Raw genomic sequence first — 25,701 nt, 5'->3', positions numbered from 1 at the left:
AAAATCCGTTAAATACATAGTTTAGAAGAGCTAGAGGAAAATAGAGACACTTTTTTTTTAATTTTATACCGGTATATTTTTTATCGCTTATCGCTTACAAAAAATATATATAACAAATTTGTGGAATCTATGTACATCGTTGGTCTACTGGAAAAACAAGGCTTAATGAACCGATTTTTCATAGCGCCCTCTGTAATTTTCCACTATAACTACGTTTAGTTTAAAAACAAATTGTCTGATATTGAATGATATTATTCACAGAGAAGCTACGTTGGTTTTGTAACTGTGGTATAGATGACGCTAATGTGCAAAATTATATTCACTTGATGATTCAAATGAAAAATTTTCACTTGAATAAAAAACATTTATGTATTTACAATTTTGTTTCAAATAACTATTCTAATTTATTTTTAAATGAAAACCATTATTCCTCTGATTGCAAGTTGGTATTTATATATAAACCATATACATTTTGCAACACCATTTAAAAATTCCAATAATGAATTATGATGTTTAGGGGTATTATACAATCTGTCCAAAGAAACGTCACTATCTCAATGACAAATTTTTTAGATAATATTCTTGGAGTAGGTAGGTACCATAATATTGAAAAACTGCCAATAAGAAAGCCAAATTTGATCAACACGACAATTTCACATTAAAAAAATAATCTTGACTTGAAAATAGAAACGGAACACACAAACAAATTTACAGACCGAGTTAAAACAGGGCTTCGCTACGCTAACACATAGAACAACAAACAATTATTTTTTTAAATATTTAAAAGTTTTGACTTATCTCTGACTTCATAGGTACCGCCCGTAAGACTTGTCCACTTAGTATAGTACAATAGTGACATTTAAATTTTGTATTTTTTTATTGGGTACTTAAACATAATTGTTTTCTTCAGTTACAATAATGTATGTAGTTGTATACTGCAACCTACATAAAACTAACAAGCGTTTAACGTGTATTTAGTAATTTTCATCTCGATTATACCTTTTACATTTTATTTATTTGGCATTGGCAGAATTATTATTTTGCGTACCTTCATTCGCCTGTTATCGAGTAAATGTTTATTGATGTCAACTTACCTGTTAATAGTTCCTATTATTGACTTCCGTACTACTTGCCAGAGATGATGATGAATTATTGCTATTAATGAAAGAGGTATACCGTATTTTTAAGTGATTACAGCAGATAAATCGTAAGTGCTCATGCTTAAAACACGTGGGACTATTTATAGAATGATTTAGAGAATACAGGGTTTTCCAATAAGAGGTGTTATTTTGAATAGCCCGCTATTTCGGTAGATGTTACTTTTAAAGCTGTCATTTTTTGACATTTGACAAGTAGAAACTACGCCATTAATAAAAATGGAACGATACATGCTTCAACAACGCATTAAAATTATAAAAATTCACTTGAATGAATCAAATGCAAATCATCTTGAGTGATGAGGCCCATTTCCACCTCGGTGGCTTCGTCAATAAGCAAAATTGTCGCATCTGGGGCTCGGAAAACCCAAGATTCATTGTTGAAAAGCCTCTCTATCCTCAACGTGTGACTGTTTGGTGCGGTTTATGGCCCGGCGGAGTCATTGGACCTTACTTTTTCGAAAATGAGGCTGCAGCAACAGTTACGGTGAATGGATTGCTCTATCGAGCGATTATTAATGATTTTTTATGGCCGAAATCGTTTAATTTCAACAAGACGGCGCTACGTGCCACACAAACAACGAAACCATTGATCTTTTACGGGAAAAGTTTCTTTGAATATCAAAATAACACCTCTTATTGGAAAACCCTGTACAACGATGTTGAAGGAAAAAGGGGAAAAGATGGGAAGGGAAAGGTTAAGACGTTGTTGTTAAGTCAGTTAGAGTCACCAAAAGTTTCAGTTATTAATTGTGGTAAGTATTTAACCAGGTTATAAAACTATTTGCCACATTGCCACAAAGTTAAAATTTACGACTTTCGTGTAAATTCCATTTTTCTACGTTTTAACATTTAATTCGGTGTAAATCAAAAATACGTATGTGCGATAAAATGAGACGTACGTAAAGAAAGAAGAAAGAGGTGTAAGTATAATTTATGACGTGGAAGAGAATGGTAAAAGAAATCGGGGACGCCCGAGGAAGACCTGGCACCATTGATGTATTCCTGGCACGATTAAGTGAAACAAATTCATAAAAAAAAAATTCTTAAACCGTTCTTAATCCCGAGCAAAGCCGGGTATATAGAGCTAGTAATAATTTTAACAGAAAATTATTTGTCATTTTAAAAATTGGAACTGATTTGTCAATAATTCAGCCATCCCGTGATCTTTCACATATCTGCGATAGTTTGGTAATATTTCTTCATTGCTTCTATTTTTGTAAATCTTCCACGGTCCAGTTTTGGTAAGTAAAAATATAACTTCTTCCAACATTATTAAGAAATCATTGGTACCTACTTGTGATAATTGAACTACTATTGTAATATTGCTTTTCGTGTATTATTTATTTTGTTTAAGAATGACATGTGAAATAAGAATTCAAGCAATCTGTAGTATTATTAGTAAATATTTATTACAAATTATATGACATAGGTATAACTTACACTTAAACAGTAAACAAAATAATATTTTTGCTATAAAGACCTGAGAAACACTATGCTAGTATTCAATAAATAAAACATTAATCAATTTTACTCAGTGATGACGTGATAAGGCTAGATTTTCAATCATAGTTTTTTACTGTTGTATTTAAAACAATTAATTAATTTGATTGACATTCAAATTACTCTTTGTGTTCTTTTTTCGTTTCCTTTCTTCTCATTTTCACATGCGATGCATTAATGCTGTTTTTTTACAATACGCAAGACTTAGGACGGGTTGTTTCGGAGAATTTGAACAATTCATCAAATTTCAACGTTCATTTTCGGGTTCTGTGAAAGTCCTATTCAAGTTCTGTTATTATATCATTGTAGGCTAGTTGCTTGACAAAACTGAAATAAAAACAGAACTTGAAAAAATCATTCACAGAACTTGAAAATGAACTTTGAAATTTGATGAATTATTCAAATTCTCCGAAACAACCCGTCCTTAATTATATTTATTATATTGTGAGATACGCCGAGTTACGAATAGCCTCACAATATTTGAAAATATTCGTGACCAGATAACTCATTAAAATGACAATTCCACACACCTTTTAAAAGTGATATAAAATCATAAAAAGTGATGAAATAAAAACTTATTGTTTTTTCGGTTCCATAATAACACAGTGACAATTCAACACACTTTTAAAAAGTGATATAAAGTCACTAAAAACGATGAAAATTTTTTTTTTAACCTAACCTAACCTACTTAACCCAGTTAATAAAGTTTTTGTTTCATCACTTTCCATGACTTTACATAACTTTTTAAAGATGTGATGAATAATCATTGTGATGATTTATCCGGTCATCGTTTTTTCATCGCTTTTGTTGACTTTATATAACTTTTTGAAGGTGTATTGAATTTTCAATGTGTTGAGTTATCATGGAACCAATACAATAATACATCTATTTTTATCAATCTGTCAACTGTGGATACTGTGGTGTACTCCTTATAAAATTCGATGAAATTAAGCGATTTAAACACTTATGTACAAAAAAAACTGTATGAAGAATAAGATCAGAATCGCTTGCGCAAAATATTAATCTAGAAAATACTTTTTTATTTGATGTATATAGCTTCTCTGACGGCTTTGGAATAAATTATAATACCAAGATGTATTACGTATATTAACTGCTGTATTTTTTTATAATGTCATCCAACTTCAGAGAAATGCGTGTGATAAAGAAGTTGATAACTGCTAAGTCAAATCAACTTATTAATTCAATATTTACTTATTAAACCTCGATTGAAGAACGGGCATTTCATACAGCGAGAATTGAAAACCGCGCATCTAAGTCACACCGCTCAATGAGAGATTAGTTTATTTATCTCCGCGTCAAGAGTGGACGTCTCCCATTCGCCAATTTCAAATTTTAAATAAGAAAAGCGTAATTTCATCTAAAGTTGTTTATTTGTTTTATTCGCGGTCAGTTAAATCGGTTAGCCGAGAATGTAAAATAAAAGTTTTAATATTAGAAGGGTTTTTATTAAAAAAATATTGAAAATATTTTGAATTTTTTAAATAACGTAAGTATCAACCTACCTAAACACTGTTTTCTTAAATTGTTTTTTTTTTCCTTTTTGTTTTTTAGTTGTATAAAACGACATACAATATATTTTATATGATCACTTCCACAAACATTGTAGGTACCAGTGAAAAAACTATTACTTTTTTTAGTGGGTATCACTCAAGAGTTTCAATAGCAAGTGGAATTATGGTTTCTTGAATTGTAATCTATCTTAATTCTATATACTGAAGATTTATTAGGTTTTGGTTAGTTTTTTTTTTCTTTATTTAACGGCAATATTAAGTAAAGTAAAAAGGTACAATATTAGGTAAAATAAAAATATAAAGTGATGTAGTTTGTTCTCAGTCCTCCTCACTAGGTATTCCTGATCCGACGCGGACTGTAGGTTGTTGTATTTGTGTTGATCATGATTTCCTCATCTTCTAATTTGTTGGTTCCCACAAAAAAAAATTAAGCAAAAAGTATTTATGTTTGTTGTCTGTAGGTTGCGTTGGGGTTACTTCATAAATTTAATGATTTCCTCATCTTCATGTTTAGTTAGCCATAATTTGATGTCTTTTTTAAACTTTTCTATATCCATGGTGTTTTTAATGTATTGAAATTATTATGGAAGGGCATTATATAATTTTATAGCATGGAAATAGTGGTTTTTCTGTTAATAGATGTATTTAAGATATATGATTTTTTTTGGTTTTACTGAGGAATGAACCTTGTTATAGTTCTTGTCGGGTTTTGAACCTGCAACCTTTAGGATCAGATTAAAGGATTTTACCGTTTTGAAAGGGGGATTTGTACTAAAACTCGTTTCCACAGTACCATCAAAACATTGGGTTTTATTTATAAAAAAATATTACTATGTAGTGTGCCTTGTCTTGCCAGAAAACCCTGTCTTTAGAACAGACAATTTACAATATAATTTAATATAATCAAAATTAACATTATACTAGTGGTAATAGAGATAATTAAAGAGTATTTATTTATTTCTAGTTCCTTTTTAGGAGCTTTAACATATGAATAGTAAAAATTCTGCCTCATTAACAATCTTTTTTACTTAATAAGTGATAAATAAGAAGATATCCACTGACTCTGTATAATTATTTCCATCCATTAATATTCTGGTCAATGAGGAATGCATATGGTAGTTAGCCTCAGAATTTTACGTAGTATTATTGCATACTTAAATGAGATTTTAAAAAATCGTTAATGTTTTATCGGTCTTTGCCGGTGTCCAATTTATATTTAGCGTAATTTGTGTTTCGTATAATGGGAGTGCATTGTTTATCTTTGTTGCAAAGTATTTCAAATTTATTTGACCCAAAAGACCATGCCTTTTGGATCTAGTAAAGCAGTTTTTAAATTGTCAAATAGAGTTCTGTGTTGTCTAAATAAAAACATTAAATATGATATATAATAGCTATAAAAAATTATAACGCATTGTTAATATAGTGGAAGAGGGTAGTTAATTTGTTGTATCCACTTGAAATTTCTCATCGAGTTTAGGAATGTTTCCATTCTATTTTATAAATGATATATTTCTTCTTTTTAAAGGTATCGTCAAATCAAATACCATTTTAGAAAATGGATGAAATTACCCTTTTAGATTTTTGAAAAATACTTTATTATGTATAAATTGAAAATTTTAATTTCAAACATTTTTTTAATTCTTATTTTTACTCCAAACGTAAAACAATAGTATAAAATGCGAAATTTAGAAAGAGCATTCCTTTTATTGAAGGAATCTGCAGGGAAACTTTTACTTCACTTTTATCTCGTTTATAGGTGTGATATAATGATATTATAATAATACCCAGAGAATAACCAAAATAAAAATGACATTTTGGATTCATTGTTTACGCAATACAAATGTTGATTTTTTGGATTCACCCACACATGCATAAGCATGTTTTAAATTAAAAAATCACTTTTACGGAATTCTAATAAAATTCACGCAATAGCGGTCAATAAAAATAATGTGTCAGAATTAACTTAATCAAGACGAGAATATCATGTGTCAGTCTGCCAAAATGCGACATTGCCAGCTCTTTCGCATCCCAGTTAAAGAAAAAAATATTAGTAAGAATTCTTAAATCTTTATTCAATTAAAATATAAACACGTTTTAATAGTATAGCTGTAAATTTATATGAGAAACTAATCACGTATCTACCTAATAAATGCATTTGAAAAGTATACAAACGTACCGAATCAACCATTAGGGTTAATTAATTGTTATTATTATGTATCCAATATACTCGTAATATATATTTTATTTGAAATTCTGAATATGTTTACTAATTATCGCACATTTGTAAATAGACTTATCGCTGATTAATTTGTACTCGTGTCATTGCGGCCGCTCGCAGTAAACAAATTTTTATCCCATAGAACAAATAATAATACACACTAGAAATGTCTTCCATGTAGATTTGAATAGAAACCAATGTCGCCACTGACTTAGTACCTTTAGCATATTTAACACGCGGTCTGTCTCTCGTACACTGCCTGACATTATATATTGCCATTCCATTTGATTTCTGTATTTTCAATTTTAAACGGTAATTTAAATGGTCAGACTTTTGGTTCAGAAAACACGCGGATTATTTCATATGATCTTCTTTATTCTATGCATTATTCTAGATTCTATGCATAGAATAAAGAATAATACAATAAGTGCCTTGTGGGCGTGTTTTGTCATCCAAATATTTGCCTAATCGAGGCTTAATTTTTCAATACAAATTTTTCAAACAATGTTTACGAAATTCAAACAGCATGTAGGTCAACTACTTCTACGAAGTCAGGCGAGTGTAAGTGAGACAGAGCTCTGGGCTATTGGGATTAATGGAACATTTGTTTCCATTCAGAATTGTATGGAAGACACTTCTAGTGTTATTCTTTATTCAGGAACAACTTTTTATATTTAACTTATATTTAGGAACAATTTTTTCCCGGTAAGTCAAGTAATCCTGACTTCAATTCCTAGTTGTGACCGCTATCTTTTTTTTATTTTTCTGCGTTTTGTTCTGTTTCATCTTTCATTTAGATTTATTAGTATTATCTGCTTCTTCAATGATTTATTCTTTGAATTTATGTTTTATCCATTTAACTAGCTGAGCTGGGGGTTTTCCTTTGGAGTTAGACAAATACCGTCCTGGAATTTTTTATAGACCTTTTTAATATATACAATTCCGTAGTACATTATTTTGATGTATCTCATAAGGTTTCGCCAGCGTTAGCAATGGAAGCGCCCATAGTATTTTTTTACGTCTTTATTACAAAAACATCGACTTTTATCTACTTTATATAAATATACCTAATATGCATGTATTATATATATAAACCTTCCGGAAAAAATTCTCTAAATGATAGTAAAAATTCTATCAAAATCCGTTGCGTAGTTAAGAAGAACTAAGCGCACAGAGGTACAGACGTGGAAAGCGAATTTATTTTATACTGTTTAGGGATTAATTCGATTAAATATTCGGTACCACCCATAGACATATGAATATTAGTAGACCTGCCCTAAGTGATTAAAAGCGTATTATTCCCCACTCCCCATACCGGTTCCATTGGAGCCGGCTGTGCTGGCGTATGGCCTCAAGTGAAATTTGAAAACGTGACGTCATCATTCTTGTGCGAACTATGGTCGAGGCATCATCGGTTCATTTTACGAAATAACACGGCAATATGTTGACTTGTACTATTAAAACTTGTAAAAATAGATGTGAAAAAGAGAATAAACCCAATTGTCGTATTACATTCCATATATAAGCATTATTTTACTTTATTTTAAGCATATTCACATCGTATAATATAGTTCAGTTTTAGAAATATATTATATTATCACATCGAGAAACGTCTGGACGCGAAACACAAAGCTGGTTGGTTGCTGGGAAGTAAATTATGAACATTTATAAAAGTGTCTTAACTAAATACTTAAACGAAATATTCGACTCTGAAAATACAACCGAATTTTTTTGCCGAATTTGGACTTCGCAAATTTGTTCATAACGTGGCGAGTAATTTGCGCTCCCATGTAAAAATGTCTATTCATTCAAAAGCAGATTTTACTTTTAAGAAGTAAATGGTGATATTATAATGCGAGATGCCTATTTACTGTCAGATTGATTTATTGACGAATCACAGTCAGCCTTACGCCCTTCGTTCTTCAACAGTTGATTTTACCCCTCGCCATTATCTTCTCGTCTATTAATTCCTATGTCTGTGGTACCACCCAATGAAAATTATCGATGCTTTACCGTATTGGTGATTTAAAAAATGTAGGTTTCAGCATTTTTGAAGTGAATAACTAGTGATACGGGTTATCAAAAGGTTACAGTTAGATACTTAACGAATATTAATAACTATACATAAGCTAACATGATTTTTTAATAATTAATTCAGGTCACTAATTATTCTTAAAAATAGCTAACCCGGCGTTGCTCGACTTTTCTCCACTTCAATAAATATAATAACCATGTATTGTATACAGGTTTTCCAATAAGAGGTGTTATTTTGAATAGCCCGCTATTTCGGTAAATGTTACTTTTAAAGCTGTCATTTTTTAACATTTGACAAGTAGAAACTACGCCATTAATAAAAATGGAACGATACACCCTTCAACAACGCATTGAAATTATTAAAATTCACTTGAGTGAATCAAATGCAAATCATCTTGAGTGATGAGGCCCATTTCCACCTCGGTGGCTTCGTCAACAAGCAAAATTGTCGCATCTGGGGCTCGGAAAACCCAAGAGTTGTTGTTGAAAAGCCTCTCTATCCTCAACGTGTGACTGTTTGGTGCGGTTTATGGTCCGGCGGAGTCATTGTACCTTACTTTTTCGAAAATGAGGCTGGAGCAACAGCAGTTCCATTTTTATCAATGGCGTAGTTTCTACTTGTCAAATGTCAAAAAATGACAGCTTCAAAAGTAACATCTATCGAAATAGCGGGCTATTCAAAATAACACCTCTTATTGGAAAATCCTGTAGATAATAAAGATAATGAAGACACACGAAAATATTTAAGTTTTATTATATTTTCCAGCTAAAAAAGCGTTTTTCGTAATAAAAATAAGTTATATGAGGCTTCTCTGTAAATAAATACAGTCCAGTGACTTTTGAAAATCGGAATTATGAAATTTTGCGACGCGTTTTTTGACAGTCAAAATAAACATATTTGCAAGTGACGTAACTACGAACAAGAATAATATTAAGATACATCATTACATTGCCAAGCAAATAAAATATATTTTATTATGCTAGGAGCATTTTTATGGTTAAAACTAGCATAAAATCGAGGCAAGTGCGGTGAGCTACTAGAAAATCCACAGTTGATTCATTGGCACACTAGAGGTTAACAAATGCGTCGGATTCCCGAAGGTTAGATCAACTAATCTGTGTTATTTTTTTTCTTTACGTGAAACCAACATGATTAAGATTAAATTCAAGTGATTTCAAATTACACAGAGGGAGATGAACAATGTCACCTCCATTTGCTGAATATTGGGAGCAATTTGGTAGTCTGGTATAGGTACGTTTATTGGAAAACCAACACCCCTGCCATAGGTCACCCCAAGTGGTTTTCTACGTTTGGTGACTTAGCAGGGGTGTTAAGGTTCGTGGGGTGAGGTATGTCGAGGTCTTGACGGCGGGTGCCGGATCGGGAGAGACTGGTTTAGGGAGACCTTATGACCTCTCCAGCCGGACTCTCTCAACCCATCGACGTGCACCGCAGTGGGAGGGATGAAAAACACCCTCCACAAAAATTGTATTAAAAAAATATTTTTTTTAAACTATCGTACGGTGAGCTACGACGCAATTAAATTTGCGCCACTTTTCCCGCCAAGATTGTCTAGTTCCACGAAACTATTTTTAACTGCAAATTCGTTTCCATCGTGCGTTATGCAGCATTAAAATAACATTTAACTGCCAAAAAATAAGATAGAAAATTGGCTGTTCAATAAGAATACAGAATGTTCGAAATCGGGCGAAACCGGGTAGCAAAAAAATAGGAAATATTCAAGCCATATCCTTTAAAACTTATGTTCTTAACATTAATCCAATATGGATGGTAAAAAGATCTGGAAAATTCTCGTTTTACATTTTATAATATGGATTGCTTGGTTATTTACATACGGTGGAAGCACATGTTTGCCTACAAGACAGTTATTGAAACTATTTACAAAGCCTTGACCTCCCTGATCGAGCGGTTGAGATCCTGGACTACGAATTCGGAAGTCGAATAGCTGGTTTAAATCCTTCAAGTTAATTTCATCATTTACATTTACAATTTCATAATTTACATTGCAGTAATTAAAAATAATATTTTACTTTATATTTAAGGCACGTTGAGTGTTTGAGGTTGGGCTTTAGCCGTGTTTGGAGACCAGATCTGAATAGCCAGGTACTTCTCCACATTTATCTACACCAACTTCTTCCCCTCCCCACTACCTTCAGCCTCACAACGTATCCCAATTAGCGATACCATAGCCTCACTGGCTACAGACGTTTGGGATCAGTTGGGACTCTTGTGTGGTACTTTATGTCATTTTACGCCAACAAGTGCTTAAAATAAAGAAAATTAAACAATGTTTACAAATTTATGGTACCTGTTTACCTACTTTATGGACAGACAGCGCTTAAAAGTGCCTCCTATATATAAAAAGATGAAAAAAGACGTTAAAAAAATCACCCAGTAAAATCAAAGATTTTTGCTATGAAACGAAGGCGATGCCATACGTAGTAATGCAAAATCATGTGTTTTTGGTTTGAAAACTTGGTCGCCTAGAAGTGTTTCAGATGCTTTAATTAAATACTGCGAGTAGAATACATCTTGGCCTTTGAAATAATCGAATATTTTTTAGATAAGTCTTTTTATAAGCCCAGAAAAAAATAATGTAGAAGGCCTATGAAAACTGCTTTAAAGTTCAAAATCTCCTACTTACGAACCCATTTTCGGTTATGACTTTATTGTATAATGTGGAAAATTAAGTTATTTATAAAATGATCGAAAAAAAAAATATTTATGCCTGAACATCCACAAAATAAAATAAAAGGCCCTTTTTGGCCATGTTTTTTTCTTGCATAAATCAAAACAGGCGGATGGTGTTAAGCGGGAATTTAAACCTTATCGCCATTTAAGTAAGGGTTGTTATTGATAGCGGCTCAATTTAAAATATTACACGACGTAGTGCATCGCCTTAATTTATAAATTAAAAATAAATAAAATTGGTTTGACTGAGGATTAAACCTTCCTCCCCAGGGACTGGAATCAACACCGGTAATACCTAAATCATAACCTAATTGGATAGTACCGACATTTATTTCGCATATTAGCTGTTGTAAATTGTTAAATATAAAGTCATCCAGCATGTCGCCGAAAGTTTATAAAATGCATTATAATCGACTAATTTTAACTTCCATTGCAAGGAATTAATGTCCACCTTGTCTAGTTGTTATAATTCCTAGCTAGACATATTGCCTATCATTGGGAATAAAAATATTAAGTCGTAACGTGTTTTTTAATTGTTTTTATTATTTGTTGTTTTAACTATTCATTGTTTTTCTGTTTGTGTTTGTAACTATTCATTTTATTAATTATTTGTTGTTACAACTATTCATTGTTTTTATGATTTGTTGTTATAACTATTCACTGTTTTTACTATTCGTTACTGTAAATATTCATTGTTTTTATTATTTCTTGTTTTCATTATTTGTTGTTGTAACTATTCATTTGGTTTGGAATTAGTATGTTACGTGAGTTTAATGAGAAAAAATTTAAGAGTTTTTTTTTTTAGAAGGTTCTTAGGTACTACTATTTGGTACATTTTTGCCGAAGGATTACAATTAACATTACCCACATTAAAATATTCATAGGCATTGACTAAATACATACATCAACGTATTCAACCATATACTAATATTAGACATTAATATATCAATGATACAAGCTATTGAAATAAAACAAAATATATTCTTCAGTTTTAAAACGGGTATTCCAGAAGCTTTGTTGACCGGAATTCGGGACTAACTACCGGTTCTATGATATTTCATCAAAATGACAATTAAACACACCTTTAAAAAGTGATACCGAGTCATTTACCTATGTAACCTAGTTTTTGTTTCATCACTTTTAATGACTTTTTATCACTTTTTGTAGGTATGTTGAACTGTAATTTTTATGAGATGAGTGACCGGGTGGTCACCATATTTTGGTCAAAGATAAATGTGTATTTTTTGGTACATTGTGGTAGCTCTCACTGGGATTTTTAAATATTTTTTCTGGTTTTCCTGGTTTAACGGTTTCTGGTTTGATAAGTGTGTTCGATTACACCATTATATCCTTTACTTTTGTCTACATTTGAACCTAATACTCTTTATCGTACGTCCAGAACATTAAAATCTTTATAAAGCAATACACTAGGATACCTGAAATGTTTCCTGGTGAAGAATCCACGTATATCCGTGGTATCCGTCACTACGAACGCAATTGCTAAAACCAGTACCTAGTGAATAAACCAAACCTGCATAATCTAGTCTTTAGATATCACGATCTTGCCGGTTGAACTTGCGATGGAAAGTAAAAGTCTGCGCCCGCGATCTCACCACAGAAATTACTTTTAACACAGATAATTGTATCTACAAGAACACTTACCTGGTACCTGCTACTAAACGTGCCGGTAGCTAGTAGGAACATAGAACTTAGTGGAATCATCTCTAGTAGTTGTTGAAGAAATAAGCCGCTAGAAGTGTATTGTGGGCGTGTCCGTGTGCCCGAAGTAAACTCAATTATTCCTGACCTCATTGTTTTTTTTTTTTTTTTTTTTTTTTTTTATTGTTTAACTTATAACATTGTTACATTGTACATAAAATAAGTTAAAAATAAGTAATAGTGTAAAACATATGTTGTTGAATTTCTACTCCAATGAAGAGTGCTAGCTCTTGAGCTTGGCGTAGGAGTTATTTGACAATTATTTCATGTTTATATCAGTAATTAACATTATTACAGTACAATAAATATAAACTTAAAAGAGGATTGTGACGTTAATTTTGGTTGAAACATGAATTGAAGTTATAACATTTGATAGGTGATATTAATTTTTTTTAAAGATAAATTTGACCTTCTTTTTGAATAAAATAAAATCTGGTATTTTTTTCACTTCTTCGGGAAGACTATTAAAATATATTATGCCTTTGTAAATGTAGTTATTGTGCATTTGTTGTGTTGAAAATAGAGGAATTTGGATGTTAAAATTATGCCTTAAGGATGAGTTAAATTTAAGTTTTTTTACTACAGTTTCTTTATATATTTGTAATATTGCATCTTTTTTATAGAGGTCTTCAATTTTTGGTACTTCGAAAATTTTGAACAATGATGCTGAAGAGAAAGTTGGTTTTTTTTTCAAAATTACTTTGATAATTAGTTTTTGTACCACTTTAACAGAGCTTAAAAATTTTTCATATGCACCTCCCCACCCAATGATTCCATACTGAAGTAATGATTGGACTAGTGCGTAATAGACTTTTTTCAGGTTGTTTATCTTGAGAACATTTCTTAATCTAATGAATATATAGATACATTTTCTAATGCGTTTAACAAGTTCACATATGTGTCTGTTCCATTTCATATGTTGGTCTACAATTACACCGAGGTATTTTATTTCAGTTGTTTGGTTTAGTATGGTACATGATTCATTACAAACATCTTTGTTACATTTTTTGTTGTGTATTATTATATGAATGTTGGGGTTAGTTTTGAATTTATTTATTGTGAATGGTATATAAACTGTTTTTTTTGCGTTAATTGTAAGTAGATTTGTATCGAACCAGTTTTTTAGGATTTGGATGTCATTATTTGCATTTTCATTTACAATTTTCCAGTCATTACCCTTAATTATGATAATTGTATCATCTGCGTAAGATATAACTGTTCCACTGAGGTTTTGTTTGAAAATATCGTTTACGTACATGATAAAAAGTAAAGGACCCAAAACAGTACCTTGTGGTATCCCAAAATCACTTGTGAGTGGTAGACTAGATGCGTGATTAATTTTTACAACTTGTGTTCTTTGGTGAAGATAACTTTTTAGCCAACTTAATGCTGTGTCATTAAAACCTACGATCTTTAATTTTTGTATTAGTTTGACATGAGATATGCTGTCGAAGGCTTTTTGGAGATCAACAAAAATACCAACACATTTTAATGATTTGTCTAAAGCGTCTTGTATGGTACTAGATAATTTAGCAATGGCGTCTTTTGTGCTTTTGTTTTCCATGAATCCAAACTGATTTTCGTGAATTATATTATTAATCTTTATGAACTGAGTTATTCTTTTTTTGGCAATTTTTTCAAATATTTTTGCAATGTTTGATAGTAAAGAAATAGGGCGGTAATTGGTTGGTTCTTCCGGATTGCCGGTTTTAAATATTGGTATAATTACAGATTGTTTGTACATGGATGGAAAAACTCCGCTTTGAAAACTTGTATTGATTATATGAGTTAATGGTTTTGATACTTGTGATTTTATACATTTCAGTGTTTGTATTGTGACCCCATCAAAACCAGGGGCAGAACCTCCTTTCATACCTGTAATAATTTGTTCAATTTCTTCTGGTGTTGTTGGTTGAAATAATTCAAATTTATGCTCGTTATTTACTGTAGTATTTGGGTCATTTGGGGTAAGGCCTTGTTGGATTTTTTTAGCGAGGTTTTTTCCTACATTAGCAAAAAAATTGTTAAATACATTTGCGGCTTCTAGAGGTTTATCTTTACAGCAGATTTTTGAATCATTATGATTTACATTGTTGATTGTTTTATTTTTTAAATGTTTTTTAACGACAATTTCATTTATGATGGACCAAATCCTTTTACTGTCATTTCCAGATAATTCAAGTTTTTGTTTGTAGTAGTCATCCTTTGTGTTTTTTATTAGATATGTAAGTTTTTTTTTATAAGCTTTGAAATGTTTTTGTAATGTTATATTTTCCGGTTGTTTTGTATATTGTTTGTAGAGTGTTTCTTTGTGTCTAATTGAGATGATTAATCCGTGAGTTATCCATGGTTTGATTGGCTTTAGTTTTGAAGATGTTTTGTTAGATTTAATATTTCTACAAGCATTTATGTGAAAACTCAGTTTTTTATCAAATATTTTGCAGCATTCTTCTACATCGTTACATTGATATATTTCTTGCCATTCTTTTTCGTTACTTAATATTTTAGTGAGAGAATTTATATTAATACTATAGTTGTATTTATCAGTATTATTAACGGCCGTTGTGGTTGGTAATGAGAGGTTTTGATGTTTGTAGTCATATTTAAATATACATGCAAAATGATCCGTTACAGATGTTTTAATTACCGCAGATGATATATTTTGTATATCTTTGGTGTTTGTGAATATGTGATCGATACAAGATGGTCGTTGTCCGATAATGTTTCTGGTGTATGAATTTATACATGAAATGTAATTTAATTCTGCTAACATATTTAAATAGTTATCTTTATCGTTAGAGGAGTAGTCATTAGCGATATTTAAGTTAATATCTCCGATGAGTATTGTTTTTTTGTTTCTATGATGTTGTAATATTTTTTTTAATTCTTCTATGTATGTGGTTATAGCAGAAGAGTGTGTCCGATAAATAGCAATGATATTAAATGAATAATTCATAAAATTTATCTCCAAGTTTAATAAATTGACATTATTCACCATTATTTCATTTACACTTGTGACAGCGTAAATATTTGATACAAATATGGCGACGCCGCTATTTCTGTTAATTTTATATTTTGTTGCATAGTACGAGTAACCCGGTATATTATAATTAATTTCACTCGATGAATGCGTTTCTGATAGTATTATACAGTCAAGTGTATTTAATTGTTTAATAGTTATTAGAAATTCTTCGAAATTTTTTTCCAAAGATCTAACGTTCATGTGTATTATTATTAGGCTGGCTGTAGGTTTTATATCTATAAAATCGTTTGTATTATTTACCGTGTCAAAAATCCTTTCGTCTATTTTATATGAATTATCTATTGCGTTTATTATAAAGTCGTTCATTTTGAGGTAGTAATAAAATTAACAATAATGTTGGCGCTGGGAATACACTTCACATTTGCAATTATAATATTATATGTGTTTGCTTGTACATTATCACTGCGTGTTAACACTTTGCGGGCGGGCTTTTCGTAATATTTTTTTGAAATATTGTGCATATTATTTAGGTTTTCGTTACACTTGTAATTAATAATATGCATCATTAGTCGTAATCGATGCGATCCCTCGCAATTTTCAGCATTTTGTTTCTATAGTTGCACCTAATACTGTTGGCTGCGTGGTCCGTGGTGTTTTTTTCTCCATATTTAGAATTTTGTCTGGTGCAGTTTACACATGCTGGTACTGTTTTTTCTCTTCCCGGACATTTTGAAAGGATGTGATCGCCCATGCAGTGTGGGCAAATTGGAGGGCTGGTTCGGTGTAGGCATCTTTTAGCCGTATGCATGAACATACAGCAATGAAAACATTGAGTCAGTGGATCGCAATCTTCAATTTTTACTCGTTGAAACTGTATATTTAGTTTACCGAGTGCAAGGAGACTTTTTCGCATTTTGCCACTAGTTTCCATGATGTAGCTAGTGAACTGGCGCTGCTTTTCGTTTATGTTTGTGTTTTTTATCTCCGTTATAAGTGTGATTTTGTTGTCTTCACTTTCCTTGTAAACATCTTCAATTCCTTCGTTCTGGGTAATTATTCCGCAAACTATTTCGTCTTCAGTAAGATTGGATTTTAATCCTTTTATTATTATTTTTGGTCTTTTCTTTTGAATTTCATTTACCACCAAATCGGTATTCAGTTTTTTTATTTCGGCGGTTAAGGTATTTGCATATTCCTTTTTTGGGTATGATATTATTATTTTTTCTTCTTTTGTTTTTCTCAAACCATTTATTCCTATCTTTATGTTGCTTAAATTTATTTCTTTTTTTATTATCTTTTCAATTTCTTCTGCTTTAGCATTATTTTTGGTCGACGAAATGATGATTGAGAATCTCTCTTCTTCTCGAGGAGTGACTTTGGTTGTTGATAATACCTGTGCATAGGATGGTGTTGATGCGCTTTTCATTATTTTTTCAAAGTTTCCCACCAGTTGGTCGTTTTTTTCGATAAGTTTGTCTTGTAGTTGAATTATTTGTTGTTGCATTTTTAATATTTCAGATTTCACTTCATTGTCAAGATCAATAATAATTTTTTCGATATTTGTTTTAGTTTTCGAGTCTTTAACGGTTTGTATTTTTTGAACTTCATTTTTTAGCGTATTTAACAACTCTTCTACCGTCATGAAAGTGTTACGTTGCGGTGTAACGGGAGCGCGAAGACAGTACCGTGCGGGCTGCCGTTACGAGCGTAAGATTAATACTGAAATTTTAATGAAACATTTTCTTTTACCAAATTTCTTTTTGAAGGCGAAAAACTATGTAGTAATGCAAAATCGGTCGATTGAAGTTCCATCAATGCACATGGTCAATGGCATAAGCACAATGATAATTGACATTGATTGTCTCCGGATCCCTTTAGAGTTCCAAGAGCCTCATTGTTGTTTTCTTTTATGGCAACCACAGACATAGGAATTAATAGACGAGAAGATAAAGGCGAGGGGTAAAATCAACTGTTGAAGAACGAAGGGAGTGAAGCTGACTGTGATTCGTCAATAAATCAATCTGACAGTAAATAGGCATCTCGCAATATAATATCACCATTTACTTCTTAAAAGAAAAATCTGCTTGGGAATGAATAGACATTTTTACATGGGAGCGCAAATTACATTTCGACAAAAAAATTCGGTTCATTTTCAGAGTCGAATATTTCGTTTAAGTATTTAGTTAAGACACTTTTATAAATGTTCATAATTTACTTCCCAGCAACCAACCAGCTTTGTGTTTCGCGTCCAGACGTTTCTCGATGTGATAGTAACAACTGATTCATATTATACGATGTGAATATGCTTAAAATAAAGTAAAATAATGCTTATATATGGAATGTAATACGACAATTGGGTTTATTCTCTTTTTCACATCTATTTTTACAAGTTTTCATAGTACAAGTCAACATTTTGCCGTGTTATTTCGTAAAATGAACCGATGATGCCTCGACCATAGTTCGCACAAGAATGATGACGTCACGTTTTCAAATTTCACTTGAGGCCATATGCGAGCCCAGCCGGCTCAATGGAACCGGTATGGGGAGTGGGGATAATACGCTTTTAATCACTTAGGGCAGGTCTACTAATATTCATATGTCTATGATGGCAACACAAGATTCTAATAACGGAGATTTGCTCAATCCTCACATTTTAATTAATTCCGATGAATAACCACACATATTTAAGTTATTTATATTTAAGATTAATTAAAACCGCACCTTACCTTTAATACATATTACGAAAAACTATTTGATAAATTTGTAAAACTTTTTTCAACCATAATATTAGCTATAAGCACCAGATTTTAGTTTTCTAGAAGAGAAATCTGTAACTTCCCGAGAACATCTAAAATTTCAGTAATACGTTTATCAGAATTAATTAAAATAACCTCGGAAAAGGGCCGAATTTGCCCTAAGCCTGCTAGAGCAAATTCGACCGTAGGTCAGTCCAATACATCGGGGCCGCGCGACGCATATTTTTGTACACGCCTTCTTCACTTACGTCGCACAGTGGGCTGAAAATCGCCTTTCATAGACATAGAGACTTGAATTTTCAAGGGTACTTTTTTAGCTAGAAATGGATTTTGCTGATCATACAATTTTTTCTTTAAAAAAATGATAACTCCTTCATTTGTACACGCAATTGCTTCATACGAAATTTTATATCATAGTAATGATCAGCAGAATCCATTTCTAGCCAAAAAAAATACCCTTGAAAATTCAAGTCTCTATGTCTATGAAAGGCGATTTTCAGCCCACTGTACGCCGCTAAGATTCGGGCTTTACTGTAGGGTATTTTCTTAATAATATAAATCACACTGCTAGAGGTTAGCGGTTCTGTGGTCGTAGATCTTCCAACTTGAAACTTGCCAAGTGAGAATTGACCCAGTATCATGTGGTGGCCTGTTTGTTGTATGTGGATTACGGAGATACCTAAATCAAGTGCATTCCACTTGTTGGTTGTACACAATTGCTAACAATGTGCATGCTAGTATGTCCAACTGTTGAGTTTGGCAGCCACCTCTGGTGTGGAGCCCTTAACCGTAAAAAGCAGTCGACTGTGTGCAAAAATGTGCGATCCATTTAAGACTCTCCCATTAATGGAGGAATTGTAGAAACTTGTAAATAGAGGTCACATCACGTCAAACATTTTTCGCTTTGAAGGAAATAAATCTCATTAAATTGGTTTTTTTTTATCCTAAAATATTATTTTCCGAGTTTATGTCCGGGTTAAATCTTCCCCACAGGAAAAACTAAACCCTTCCACACACTTTTATACAAATGATCATCTAGTGAATCCACATTGTGCAAGTGCATTATATAAGCATAATAAATACAAAATAATACAAGAACAATACGTCAAATCACCAGAGATCAAATGGGAAATTATATTCCAGAACAACGTATAAATATAAATAATAGACTGTATTATTATTCCGGGTGTCTATTTCCTTCGATAAGTAATCGTTTTCCGAAACCAATCTTCGCGGCACTTCAAATCTTATATCTTTTGCTTGGGCCCTTCCTAACGAGCAATTCATTGGCACATACACGAACCAAAAACAATATCTATGTTCTGCAAAGTAGGTATATAAATGTATGTATGCTTGTTTTAAAATCAAGTTCCGTGTTTTATCCGATTGTAAATGCAAAATTCTGTCTGTAACAACGATCAATCTTAAATCTATACTTCCATTGGCGCCATAACCTAAAGGTTACGCCAAAAGCACAACGAGATGAAAAGGTACGTCGGTACTGTTACGTGTTTTTTAAATATACCTTTTTTTTAAGTATTAGAACATACTTCGTAATACCGTAATACCCTTTGGTTAAACGCAGCATCTGTTAATCTTGTAAGTACCTAGTACCTAAATAACTACCAACATTAAAAAACGGTTATATATTTTTTTAATTTATGACTACTAGATTGAGCTCTGTTATTAATGCATCTATAATCAAAATAAGCTGTAATTATAACAGACGAGTATAAATTTTAATCTCTAAATAGTAGCATTAAACAAAGTCGCTATCTGCGTCTGTCTGTTTGTACCACGGAGGAAGGTGGTTTGTACGCTTAGTTCTTCTAAACTGCACAACGGATTTTGATAGGGTTTTTACTATCATTTTGAAATTTTCTTCCGGAGAGTTTATGCATATAAAACATCCATAATATATTTTTAAAAGAAAGTAGAGAAAAGTCAAGCAACACCGGGTACACGTAAGCTGGTATAATGTACAGGGTTTTCCAATGATTCCGATTGAATATCAAAATGGTTTTCCAATAAGAGGTGTTATTTGGATATTCAATCGTAAAAGATCAATAGTTTGGTTGCTTGTGTGGCACGTAGCGCCGTTTTGTTGAAAGTAAACGTTGTCCAGATCAATACCATCCAATTCCGGCCGTAAAAAATCATTAATCATCTCTCGATAGCGCAATCCATTCACCGTAACTGTTGCTCCAGCCTCATGTTCGAAAAAGTAAGGTCCAATGACTCCGCCGGACCATAAACCGCACCAAACAGTCACACGTTGAGGATAGAGAGGCTTTTCAACAATAGCTCTTGGGTTTTCCGAGCCCCAGATGTGATAATTTTGCTTGTTGACGAAGCCACCGAGGTGGAAATGGGCCTCATCACTCAAGATGATATGCATTTGATTCACTCAAGTGAATTTTAATAATTTCAATGCGTTGTTGAAGCGTGTATCGTTTTTATTAATGGCGTAGTTTCTACTTGTCAAATTTCAAAAAATTACAGCTTCAAAAGTAACATCTACCGAAATAGCGGGCTATTCAAAATAACACCTCTTATTGGAAAACCCTGTAGTATTGTATTGTAGATTGTCATAATTTATTAGACTAAATGAAAACAAAAACTAGGACTAAAAATGAAAAACTAAAAATGATCATATTTAAAATACATAATTGAATTATGTCTCTGCTAATCAGTTTATCGGTGACCGGATAAATCATCAAAATGATAATTCATCACATCTTTAAAAAGTTATATAAAGTCATGAAAAGTGATGAAACAAACTTTATTAACTAGGTTAAGTAGGTTAAGTTAAAAAAAATTATATATATATATATTTATATAAGTATTAGAAACTACTTCGTAATACCGTAATTCCCTTTGGTTAAACGCAGCATCTGTTAATCTTGTAAGTACCTAGTATATATATATATATATATATATATATATATATATATATCACTTTTTAAAAGTGTGTTGAATAGTCACCGTGTTGAGTTAGCATGGAACCCAATTTATCAAATGTTTCTAAAGTTTTAATCCACCCAGGATAATTTGTTCTCTTTTGGTAACAGCTCAAATGGTGTTATAGAAATCATCATCATCATCATCAATCATCTAAACGAGTTAAGAAAAAGAAAACGCCACGCTTTATATTCGAATCCAGAAGTTAAGCACAGATAAATTAAAATATACACTTCTATGAAACCAAAGTTTCCGACCGAAATTTGAGAAAAAAATATTTTTTTATTAATTATTTTTATTTGAAACGACAAAAATGGGGTCAATCATTATGTTTATAACACATTTTTGTCTAATAAAATATGTGTTTTGTTTTGTTATCAGTAATTTTAGTTCAGTAAAAACGTAAGGTGAGCCATTTTTATTTTTGCATAAAAAAATATTATTATTTTTATTTTCAATGATAAAAATTGAAAGGGTATTTCATCACCTTTGAAAAGTAGTTTTTAGTTTTCGGATACATTATTTGTATTATATTGCACAGCGAAAATACTCGGACCTTCTGAAATAAAATGCCTGATAAAGCAAAACCTCCTAGATCACAAGGCCGGGACACTGAATTAAATCAGCCTCCTAACTTGAATAAGAACCAAAAAATAATGCATTTTTGTTTCGTTTTTTAAATTATCTAAAACATTTTAAGATGTTTTAATAAATAAGAATAAGTTGAAAAAAACAATCAAACGAAACTTTTTGTAAAATCCCATACAAGTGAGAAGGCTAAAAAAAATCAAAACCTCCTAGATCACAAGGCCGGGACACTGAATTAAATCAGCCTCCTAACTTGTATGAGAACGGTGACTGGATAAATCATCAAAATGATAATTCATCACATCTTTAAAAAGTTATATAAAGTCATGGAAAGTGATGAAACAAAAACTTTATTAATTAGGTTAAGTAGGTTAGGTTAGGTTAATTTTCATCGTTTCTAATGACTTTATATCACTTTTTAAAAAAAATGTGTTGAATTCTCACTGTGTTGAGTTATCATGGAACCTATGAGAACATACAATAATGTTTTTTATTTTGTCTTTTAAATTAACTAAAATATTTTAAGATGTTTTAATAAATAAGAATAAATTTTTTAAAAAATTAAAAAGAAACCTTTTATAAAATTCCATACAAGTTAGAAGGCTACTTTGAATGAGTGTCCCGCTCTTGTGATCTATGAGGTTTCGAATAAAGGCGCAAGTATTTTTTTTAGTTTTTTGTTGGTTTAATTGCTAATCATAATTCACATGCTTTAAAATTTCACCTTTCTTAATGTGGTTCTTGCAATCTATTTTGAATTTAATTATTAGTTTAGTTTTTATTGTTTAATATGTCATCCCTTTATAGGATAAACTGTTTTGTGTATTAAATTTATCCTTCTTGGTAATCTGATTTCATAGTACGTCTTGCGTTATGTCTTAAAAAGTTTAGGTAACTTGTGGTTTATTTTTTAATGTACAAATATCATCGCGTTCAATGTCAGCAGCGTTCAGTGTAACTATTAGCCAATTTAGTTCCTTTAACAATATAGTTACTTTTGAAAATCTATTTCGCCATAGAATTATTCTCATTGCTCTGATTTTGGAGAAATTGCAACTTATTTTGTTCTCTCGTTACATAAGAAAAGAATCGTCGAGCAGAAGTTAAAATGGTTGGAGTTAAATTAGAGTTGTAATTCGACCGGTCGGTGGCTGAGTTGACTTTGTGTTTGGGTCCCACCTAGGCGTAGTGTGTTCAATTCCTCGGCTGGCTAAGTCCTCCATCACATTACAAGCAACATTTTCCGCTTACTGTGGTGGTATTGGGAAATTTTCAAATATTGTCAGGTTATTCGTAACCCGGGAATGTTTGTCTTTCTTTAAAAAAAATAGTTATCTAGTTAGTAAATGATTGTAGTTTTTCTAAATATCTTTTGTACATACTCAACAATCTTAACATGCTTGTTAAGAAGAAGCTACAAGCCAAAAATGTGTATATTCTTGGTTTACCTTATATTGTAGGTAATAGGCATTAAGATCGCTTGACAAACGTAGTCCTAGAAGGGTTTGATTTCAAGCAAAAAACTGGTTTTTATTTATTTTATAAGAAAGCAAATAAGTTAATCAAATGAAACTGTCACGGATAATCATAGCTATAATACTGTATTTTTTTTAAGTTGTTTCCTTTACGCGTTTATACATTTCTATTGACAAACAATTTTTTTTAGTAGTTTACATTTATATTTTTTATTGAGTAATTTATTTTTTATTTGTATTCTACTCAAGCGAAACGATAGGAAAACCTTCAATTTATCTAAAGCTAATTTTTTGGTATTCATAATGTACACCAATTTCTTATAAAGATTAATCAAAATAGTGATTTACCATTAAGCTTCGCCTTAAAAGGTTATTTTTTATCATAATTTAATTGCTTAGTATTTCAAATTAGATAGTAATGTTATCTTTCAGGGAGGTTCCCGATTTTTCCTTCTATTCACCTCATCTTAACTTTAATACCGTAGTTACATAAGTAGTTCCTCAATTTGAAAAACGTGGTCTGTATTTTATTACACCTTATGTAAACCAAATAATTCAACTTGCTTGGTTCCTACGATGGATTAAAGTGTTTTTATTACCTCAATTATTGATTTCCCTATTTAAATTGATCGCGTTACATAAATTAATCGCTTGGTAGGGTTTTTCGAAAAGATACGGCAGTGGCGTACCTACCAAAAAAACTCTCAAGCCCTTTAGCAAGTCTGACAGCTAGCACTCAACCGTATTTTTTTATTTTTTTTTGATACATGCATAAAAATATAATTACAAAAATCAAGAATTACAAAAACAAGTTTTACATTATTAAAATTATTATAGTATTACAAAAAGCATTTCATTCACAGGTAAAGAAGGTACTATAAAAAATAAAAAAAGGTAGCTTTAAGATAAGAAAAATAAAATGATACAATTAAGAAAATTAATAAAGTGATGCTATATCTCAAAAATAAATATAAATAGTATGTTTCCGTGTTTTGAAGTATTAAAGAAACTTTATTTTCGAATGCATTGAGAATTTTAATAAGAAAAAAACGGTACCTAAGTAAATTGTCTATGATGCATTATTAAAAACAAATATTTTGTAATTTCTCTTTGATGATAGGAAAAAAATCGATAAAAATACACCTTGTAAATAAAAACATAGAAATATTTTTTATTAATTTAATTTGTAGAATTCCATATTAAAATAAAATTATGATATTTATTTATAATATATTAATTGAAAAATATTATAAAAATATAAACATTTTTTTTGTTAGGGGAGGAGAAATTCTGTAACAACTTCAATAATTCATTTATTCTAAATTTTACAGTAGTTAGTTACCATATCAAAGTCACATTTAATATTCATTTTGTTTATTGTTAATTTATTCATTGTATTCCTTATTAAGATAATAATTAGATAAAGAAACATTGTGAACATGTACTGAAGTTCAAGAACTACATTCCTGAATTATGGATCCTCCCCCCTACGCGACCAGGAAAAAAAATGTCGTTCGCTCAAAATTACGTAATATTTTTGGTGACCGGTAAAAAAACCATGTCTTGTACGACACCATGAAGGTATAAAAAACCAAAATATATGCTAATTTGGTTAAAACCATACACCTGGCATAAGTTCTTGCACGGATGCATGTATCATGAATGTGTATTTATTATTAATTCAGCAAAATCCTTTTCTGAAAATATTAGAAAAACTACCTATTTATGAACATTTTTTATGGTAATTATTTTAAAAAATGCTTTAATTGAAGCCATGTGAAGAAACTGTAAGTTAAATTTGAGATCATATAAAAATCTCGGTAAATAAGAGATCGTGAAATCTCCCCTGGCGACTGCCCAAGCTGCCCGGGAGTTTGATACGCCGCGCCACTGCAAACTTCATACCTTCAAAATTGTACCTATATGTACGTGTAAGTTCTTACAAACGTGTTATTAAGAATAGTAATTATTTTACATTTCACTTCTTTTACGAATAGAAAACTGAATAAATCTTACTTGTAAGAAATAGTACCAATATTTATTGCGTCGTGTGAAATTGTCA

At 31.3% G+C, this 25,701-nt stretch overlaps 1 protein-coding gene across 1 annotated transcript in view; it reads left to right on the top strand.

Moving 5' to 3' along the window:
* The first annotated feature begins 3,978 nt into the window (after positions 1 to 3,978).
* The window catches only part of LOC149413258 (phospholipase A2), a 38,451-nt gene continuing 16,728 nt past the window's right edge, over positions 3,979 to 25,701 (top strand). The window contains exon 1 of the mRNA XM_089645529.1: positions 3,979 to 4,167. The gene's annotated coding sequence lies outside the window, so the exon portion shown is untranslated. The remainder of the gene's footprint in view (positions 4,168 to 25,701) is intronic.

Source organism: Hesperophylax consimilis, chromosome 22 (genome assembly GCF_061612785.1).
Source record: "Hesperophylax consimilis isolate HC1 chromosome 22, BYU_Hcon_1.0, whole genome shotgun sequence".
Lineage (NCBI taxonomy): Eukaryota > Metazoa > Arthropoda > Insecta > Trichoptera > Limnephilidae > Hesperophylax > Hesperophylax consimilis.
Note: the sequence above shows the minus strand (reverse complement) of the source record. Positions and strands in the feature narration are given on the sequence as shown.